A 9,541-nucleotide genomic window follows, 5' to 3' on the forward strand; every position below is an offset into this window, starting at 1 on the left:
TTGCCGTCGGGATGGCATATGGCATTTCTTCCGTCGCCGACTCGTATGTCTTCCGCTAACGCAACGGTGCAGGCTATTGCTTGCCGGACAGTGCGGATTCCGCCTGGCGCACAAATGTTAGTGCCCCTCCAGTTGCGAAAACCGCTTGATGTGCGCACTGTGGATGAGGGTGTTGTTTTGGGGCCCTCTAATAAACTTAGTCTCGGTATGTCGCTAGTGGCAGCCCAGACATTGGTGTCCCAGGTCCAAGAGCCTTTTATTCAGGTTCTTAATGCTGGGCCGGACACAATGGTCATCCAGGAGGGTACCGTGCTGGCACATTCTTCGTCAGCACATCCAGGGAGGGACGTTGTGGGAAGTGTCGGGGTCAGCACTCAAGCTCGCTGGTTCCGGGATGTGGACGAGGGATAGATTGATAAACTTTGCTCTGACTGCAGCGATTTATCTATGGGACAAAGGGGGAAGCTGCGTGTTCTCTTGCGTGAATTTTCTGACATTTTTAATGAAAGTACATTTGATATTGGCCGCACGTCCCTTTTGAGCCAGCATATTGATATGGGCGATGCTGCCCCGATTTGTCAAAATCCTTACCACTTGAGCCCGGCCGAGAAGGAACACGTTCGTGTGGCGGTTGATGAGATGATGGCCGCGGACAATCGTATGGAAGATTCCCTGGACGCCCTGGCGGGAGCATGGTTCTTTTCCACCCTCGACCTTCTATCAAGATTTTGGCAATTGCCGCTCGATGAGGCTTCCAAGCCCAAGACAGCCTTTCGTACGCCGCAAGGGTTGTTCGAATTTAACCGGCTCCCTATGGGCCTCCACTCCACGCCGGCCATGTTTCAGAGGCTGATGGAGCTGGTTTTAGCGGGTCTCTAGTGGGATTCATGCCTAATATATTTGGATGACGTTATTGTCTTCGGTCATACGTTCGATGAACATTTGGATCGCCTGCGGGCTGTTTTTCTTAAGATGCATGCGGCCGACCTGAAATTTAAACCACAGAAATGTCACCTCCAAAAATAGGTTCGATATTTGGGTCACATAGTGAGCTAATCGGGTATTGCTACGGACCCGGAGAAGACGGCGTATGTCCGCATGTGGCTGACACCCACCTCGGCGAGCGAGGTGCACAGTTTTATCGGCGTTGCAACGCGGGCTTCGAGCGCGGAGGATCCGTCAACCCGGCCTACTGCTCCCCGTGAGGAGCCGGTTTCGGTGGAACATTTGCACATTCCCCCCGGGACCTCCAGGGGGAGCGAGCCCACCTCCCCTGGGGGCCCGGCATCACGCACTCGCTCAAAGACTATTTTTTTTTTATTCCCTTGCACACACGCTCCCACACTGTCAGTTGCTTGTCGTGCTCGCTGTGTCGTGGTGGTCATTGGCTGATCCTGGCCACCATTGAGCTCATGAGCATCGTTACACGGTGAAGGCTGGGAGGTGTGATGGTAAGAGGGATCCCGAGGGTTTATACAGGTGGTGTTGTTGTCGTTACGGGTTCGTTGGTTCACACCCTTCTCACTGTTGGTTTGATAGTTTCATTTTTGTACAGGTGGGTTGGGGTATTTTTTTTTGTTCTGTTATTGTGAGGCACACTATGTTTCTTGCATTTCTATAATTTGTTCGGTTAAAAGGGGGACTTGATAGCCGGGATGGCTGAATGCTTTAAAGGGGGGGGGGGGGTGATGTAGTGACATCAGGTATGTTACTGTATGGTGCCGATCTGAGAGGGCCACGGCACGCGATGCACTGTCATCGCGTACACCCCGTAGACGGGTGTAGTACCAGCCCTAGCGGGGATTGGTGTGCACTGGGATGGCACGGGCACCACGAATAGCATGTAGTGCGGGCTCCCACAGGGGGGAGTAGGAGAGTGTCAGCCCAGGGGCAGGGTTGCCCCGGGCCATGGCACTCTGGTTGACCCCACAAACATGTGATCTGGAGTGTCCACAGAGAGGCCCCCAGGTTGGGGGGACTAGGGGGTGATCACGTGTCTGGGGAGAGCTCTCGAGAGCGATCGAGAGGGAGCTAGAAGGCTCCAGAAAGCGGGTGGGGCCAAGGGCGGAGCAGCCCCAACCGTGGGAGGATATAAGGCGGGTCCCTGAGAGGGACCGGGGTCGCTGCATCCTACAAGCTGAAACTCCACGTCCACAAGCTGAAGCTCTACATCCTACAAGACATCAACACGTGGTCGAGGACCTGAGAGAGAGGGCCCGACCCTTCGTAGCTGTAACTCCTCAGTATAGCATAGTTAGCTGGGTGGTCACCACCCTAGGCTGTATCTGGTAAAGGGGCAGTTACCCCTTTGTGTTAGGTGTTGATGTTCCAATAAAAGTGTTGCCTCCAAAGAACAACGTCTGCTACTCAGTTGGACTCACTACACATGCATGAGAAGATTCAGCATGCCATGACGTACATCAGCCAATATGGCAGGCCCGATCTCTTTATCACGTTCACTTGCGATCCTAAATGGAAGGAGATCCAGGTTGAGCTTTATCCAAACCAAAAGCCAACAGACAGACATGACATCATTGCAAGGGTCTTCAAACTCAAAGTTGATTAACTCATGAGGCTTATTACGACTAAGGAAGGTGGCGTCTTTGGGAAGACAAGATGTAACTTGCACACCATTGAGTGGCAAAAACGTGCTCTTCCTCATGCTCATATTTTGCTATGGATGAGGGAAAAAATTCATGCAAGTGACATTGACACATTTGTCAGAGCTGAGCTACCTGACCCCCATCAAGACCTTGCCCTTGTTGATGTGGTCTGCAAACAAATGGTCCATGGCCCATGTGGGCAGTTCAATCCAAATTCGCGATGTATGCAAGACCGCAGGTGTACCAACAAGTATCCATGAAATTTCTTGAAAGACACTCAGTCAGGCCATGATAGATATCGTTTATATCGTCGCAGAAATACTGAGCATGGTGGATTTGAAACAATGCTCAGACCTGGCACTAACTCTGAAATGAAGGTTGACAACCAGTGGATAGTTCCCTACTGCCCTCTTCTGTGCAAGATCTGTGAGGCCCACATTAATGTGGAATTCTGCAATTCTGTGCAAGCCATCAAATATGTTTGCAAATACATCAACAAAGGCTCTGATATAGCTGTCTTTGCCTTACAAAAAGAGGGGCAAAGTGTGGATGAGATAAAACGTATTTTCCAAGGAAGATACATCAGCAGCAATGAGGCCATTTGGATAATTCTTGGCTTCCCCATCCACGAGTGTTCAACCACAGTCGTCCATTTGGCAGTTCACCTCCAAACTGGTCAACACATTTACTTCACCAAAGAAAATGCCCAACAGCAGGCCCTGGCTCCATAAGATACCACCCTCATGGCATTCTTTGTTTTGTGCCAAAGTTACCCATTTGCTGCCAACCTGATCTACTATGAAGTTCCCTCCTACTATACATGGACTGCTAAAAAAAAATGGAAGCGACGTGCTGGTGACGGTGAATCCGATTCCTTAGGAAGAGTCGACACAGTTCATCCTAACAATCAGGAGTGCTACTTTCTCCGAATGCTTCTCCATGTTGTCAAAGGGCCCAAATCTTTCGAAGACCTCAAAACAATAGAAGTAGTTGTCTGTCAAACATACAGGGAAGCTTGCAATGTTCGTGGAATTCTTGAGGATGATCAGCATCTTGATAAAGCTATGACAGAAGCTTCTGTTAGTCAGTCCCCTTCTCAACTGAGATTGATCTTCTGCATAATTCTTCAGGTTTGCAGCCCATCTAACACCATGGGACACACGCGTGAGGACATCCTCCTCGGAGCTCAACGAGAAAATCCAAACCTAAACATCATTAACCAGGCCCTCATCCTCCTTGAGGACTAACTTCACTCCATTGGACTACCAACACCCTACAGGAACAACCTGCATGTCCTTGCTCAAGAGATCCTATGTGAAATATGCTACGATGGTTTAAAGCTTCTTAAATGTATTGAGGAAAATGAACCAAAGGCAATTCTAAAGGTGAAGACGTCTTTCTCCCTCGCATACCTATAATCCCAAACAACACAGTCTTTGATTTTAGGAGGCTTCAATTTCCCATCCAGCTCAGCTTTGCAATGTCCATTAACAAGGCGCGTGGACAATCTTTAACAGTGGTGTGACTGATTTTGTCAAATCCGTGCTTTTCTCATGGCCAACTTTATGGTGGATGCTCTCGTGTAGACAATGACAAATATTTACATTACTTTGCACCAGCAGGCAAGACCAGGAACATTGCTTACAAAGAAGCTCTTTGATAGGGGGGTGCGGCTCAGCAATAAGTGGCAGTTTCATTATTTTGGAGAGGCTCTATTTTGTGTTTCATTTCTTTGGAGAGGCTCTTGCTTTGGTTGGGGACGCGACTCCCCTCCCACGTGTGCACTTTACCCCACGCCTGCTGGGGGGCAGTTCGGCTGTCGGCGGGTGCTCGCTGAGCCGCGCTCACACCTCGCTGCCCTGTGCAGTTTTCACGTCGCTTTCTTCCCGGGTCTCCTGCCTGCACCCGCGCCTGCCGGCCACCATTTCGGCGGCCTGGCTGCCGGCGACTGTTCGTGACGGCGCTCATGCAGTGTGGCTTCTTCGCCATCCTACATCTCATCGCTCCATCCCCAAGTCTCCTGCCTGCCTCCGTGCCTGCCAAGTGTCCTGTCGGCAGTCTGGCTGCCAGCGGTTGTTTGCGGCACCGCCCGCGTGCTGCTCTTATGTCGCTTTGGCCATTACCTGCCCTCTCTCCCTTCTCCCCATTCACCCCATTTATGTATTACATATTGTAGACCGCCTTGTGCTTCCTCAAGCGCCTTACTACAGTACTATTAAAAACAACAGGAATAAAGACTACAGTACGATTAACCATTTACTTATGACTCATAGCATTCAATACAAGACAAAGACATATCATACAAGTTAAGTATGACCTTCACCTTCGATTACAGTGTGGTGATCCTCAAAGGTACATTACCAATTGTTTGCATTTTCCCTCTTACTTGGTTCTTTCCTTAACATGACTGAGTTAGTAACCGAGTTAGTAAATAGAAAAGTTCAAATGTGTGTGTGTGTAAGTCGATGTCTGTGTGTGTCTTTTTCACCCGGGCAATGCCGGGTACTTCCCGCTAGTTGAATATAAAGTCAGTGGCATGGGGTGTGCAGTGGAAAAGCAACCGGTGTCTCCTGACCCATGCCACGCTGGTTTGGCAAAGCCCTAGCATGGCTCTGGTACCATGGAAATTGGGGCTGAGCCCATTTGTTGAATTCATAAAATGGGCCAGCTCTACTCCCAATAATAGGAACATGGCATTGGTAGGTATTGTGTATATCTTGTCTTTAGAGGGTTAGAACGAGAAGAAACATGGAAGTCAATGCAAAAGAGATGTGGTTCACAGTGCTCCTCAGTCGAATGTTATGGCAATGTTTTTGTAAATAAAACACGGTAAAAATAACTGAAAGATGTGTTACACCTGCATAAAAACACGAGAGATGTTAAACTATAACCGGTAAAACAATAACCATTTTCATAATCGATTTCCGGTTCCAGAAGTCAGAAACCAGTAATCAGCATTGTGCATCTGCGTCCACTCCAGTAAGTGTTGAATGCTGCCGCTCGCCTGATAATTTGTAAGTGAAAAATGTATTTGATCACGACCTCATCTACAAGAGTCTGCATCATCAATCCACTCGACCCTATCTTGCCGAGCAGTGTGTGTCAACCTCAAAAGACCCTAAACGACGGCTTCTCCATTGCCGCAGCCCATGGTGATGCTGCTGCCATACTCAGGTGAAAACCTCGTGTAGATATGGCCAGTGCAGTTTCGGGGTCTCAGGCCCGAAGACATCCTATGGTCAGACATCAAAGAAAAGGTGGTTGGACATTTGATATTCGTTTGACATTCATTTGACATTTGCAACGAAAATACTTAGCCACACCATTTCAACAGGGATATAAATAACTTGTGGAAATGTGTGGTTACCACTGCTTTCGCTGATTCCCATAAAAAACTCACGTAACACACTGTAACGCTTTTAATTCAATAAACAAATCCTACTTTAAACTCTCACGGAAAAAAACAAAGCACTCTGCCACGCAGCTGAAAAGCTGTGTTTTACGTTCTATGCTTCTTCCAATGGTTTCGAGATGAAAGAGTTTTACTATTACAGGAACATCCTGAGTGTGTGATCACCTTTGGCTATACAAGTTAGTAAGGTACTGGATAAGTAAACAGACTACACCTGGGGAATAAATTAGAAACTTGCAACCATTATTTGAAGTGCGATGCCGGGAGGTGAAATCAAACTGGCGACCTCTGGATTGCAAGTCTAGTGGCGCTGCTCACGATTCCACCACCATTGTGGAAGCTCCCTTTCTCATTCATTGCTCTGGTAATTGATATGTGTAAAACCTGTTTTTCCGCCCCTATGCGGTTATATTTACTGTGTCCAGATATTTAAAGTATTTGTGAGCTCCTCACACTATCCAGCCAGGTTAAACCCAGGATGGATCGTAGGCAGGCCAGCCTGAATGTTTCTAACCGGCGTAGATTTCCCATTAGGGAGGTCCACATTTCGCAAGCATAGAGAAGAGAGGGCATGCCTGTGGCCGAGAAGACCCGAAGCTTCGTGTGGAGAGACAAACACACAGTCATACGCAGCCGATGACAAGACAATGCCGCTCGACTGATTCGGAGTGAGACCTCTGCTGGTCTTAAGCACACTGCTCAGGTACGGTAACGTCTCCACTCTTTCCACACCTGCCCCGCAAATAGGGAGTTGAGGGTGGAGTGTTTGATGATACAAAATACCCAGGCAGGTGCGACGTTTTGGAGGGGATCATGGTAAGGCCCGACCTTTAAGCAGCATGCTCCAGATCAAACAGCGGCGCCTCCAACTCCTCTGAGTGAGCAGCAATCACCAGATCATCAGCATTCGTAACATGGTTGACCAATAGGGAGCCATCCCTCGACCGCACCCGGGCATCAATCAGCCTCCAATTGTATCTTTAACAGATGGAGATTCCTGCAGTACAGCCATGGAAAGCTACTCGAACTATGTGGTTGAAAAAGTTGTTGAAGAATATAGGAGCGAGAGGACATCCATGTCGCACCCCAGGGTGAACAAGGAATGGCTCTGACTCCCGGCCACGTAGTTTCACCAGGGCCTGCCCACCATCATGAAGGTCCTTAATGATTGTGAGCAGAGAGTCAGGGACTCCGAAAACAACCCAGAGCCCAGGCCTATTGATGCTATCATAAGCCTTGACCAGGACAACCACGTGTGTGTGGTTGTGTTTTTTCAACCACGTATGTGGTTGACGATCGCCGAACTGATGCGAACGCCGAAGTACACAACTAAACTTTTCGCCGGATCGCACTCTTTACTTTATGTTTGTATCAATTATCAGTTACGGTGAAAGCATTTACGTGCAGCGTTTTAATTGCTTACGTCGTGTTGTTGTACGTAGTGTATAATGTACTCTATTTAATATTTACACTTAAATAAAACAATAGCTATTTTGTTTTTGTCACACACGTCGTTACTGTTCGCCGGATTGGGTTACAGCCTTTGGAGCGGTTTAGCCGGATCGGCCCTTGACCGCCCGATGGATAATGTTGGAAGCAGCCGAATAACACTATGTAACACAATTTTTGTTCCTGGGTAGTAAGTGTTATTTCCTAATTGCTTATGCCTAAAAAGTATAGAAAATGGCTATTATTCCCCAATGAAAAAATGGGCGAATTTGTGTCTTTTCGTTCACATAAAGTCTGAAAAAAACAACATATCAATCAAAATTAACATGTATTTATACTAAAGTAATATCAAAATAACAACAAAAGATTTAGAAGGGAGTAGTTTTTCGAGATTTATGATTATACTGTAAATCACTTTTACGAATCAGCCCCCAAATAAAGTCTCCCATCATGTTTTCGTTATACTGTCCTTGGTCGCGGCGTTCAAAGTCCGGCATATTCTGGTGGAAGCGCTCGCCTTGCACCCATGTTCTCCTTGAATTTATCAAGATGAGCATCAAGGATATGGACTCTGAGGGACAACCTACAGCCCATTGTGCCATAGTTCTTCACCAGAGTCTCAACCAGCTCCATATAGTTTTCGACCTTGTGATTGCCCAGCAAGCCACGAACCACTGCGACAAAGCTGTTCCATTCTTTGGTTCTTTAGGTAAAGCTGTTCCAACCCGATTTCTCCTTACTAGTGAGCTTCTTGGGGAATTCATTGCACTCCAGGATCTTCTTTATCTGTGGTCCGACGAAGACACCGGCTTTGACCTTTGCCTCAGACAGCTAGGGGAAGAAGTCTTGAAGGTACTTGAAGGCTGCCGAGTCCTTATCTACAGCTCTGACAAATTGTTTCATAAGGCCCAATTAGATGTGCAGTGGTGGCATCAGCACCTTCCGGGGGTCCACCAGTGGCTCCCACTTGACGTTGTTTCTCCCCACAGAGAACTCGGTCCGCTGTGGCCAGTCCCACCTGTGGTAGTGCGCCTTGGTGTCCCTGCTGTCCCAAAGGCAAAGAGAGCAGGGAAACTTGGTAAAACCGCCTTGGAGACCCATCAGGAATGCCACCATTTTGAAGTGAGCCAGGGGAAGAGACGGGTACTTTTTAAATCCTTTATATTAAGTTCACTTGCTTGCTTGCTTGCGCGCTTACGACCGTGCAAATCTTTCGGTCGTTTTTTAACCCACTTCCCGTGATCCAATCGAGCTGACATTTTGCACACAGACTCGTTGTGCGTGACAATTTATTTTCGTGAAAATTGTTTTCCAAAATTTTACACTTTTTAGGAAAAAATAAATTATATTTCATTACCAATTGCTTAATGGTGGCAGGCAATCATCTGACCCATAGGTGGCAGCCATCTCAAGCCAGAGGACGAGAGGACTCTAGCCGCCACGCATATAAAGGATTTATAGTGAAAAACTTTGTTTTTACGGGTTAATTTTTTACCATTATGGAGCAGCACGGCTTTGAGGCTCCTGGATGAGCTGTCAATGAAGAGGTGCCACTCATTATGGTTACAGGCGATTCCGATTGCCTCGAACAGACTGGTCACATTGTGGCAGAAGTAGAGCCCATCTTGACGGCTGAGGAAGCTGCAAAAAAGGTTGGTGACGCTTCCTCTGATCTGCGACTTGCACACTTTCATCCGAACAAGTTCCACTGCTTGGGCCCAGACATCAAAAGCTCGGCATTGGACTTGGTGAGACCAAGATCTCTGATCAAGTCGTTTGAGGTTTTTTTTGGTTGGGGTAGTATGGGTTTCTCTCCTCAGCTCCACCTCTGAAATTGTCATCTGGATCTACAACGTCTTACTCGCTCTTTGACTTGCTGCTCTCTTCTAAAGACGGCTGCTTTCTCTCCGAAGGCGTGGGTATGGGGAGCTCATGGCAGTGTGGCACCGGGGCGATGGATGAAGGAAGGTCCGGATACATGATAGCAGGTGCATTCTTGCCAGTCCGACGTTTGGAAGGGTCCACCATGCAGAAGTAGCAGTTGCTTGAGTGGTCAGTGGGTTCCCGCCAATTTCTT

The sequence above is a fragment of the Lampetra fluviatilis genome, chromosome 54 (genome assembly GCF_964198595.1).
Source record: "Lampetra fluviatilis chromosome 54, kcLamFluv1.1, whole genome shotgun sequence".
NCBI classification, from domain to species: domain Eukaryota; kingdom Metazoa; phylum Chordata; class Hyperoartia; order Petromyzontiformes; family Petromyzontidae; genus Lampetra; species Lampetra fluviatilis.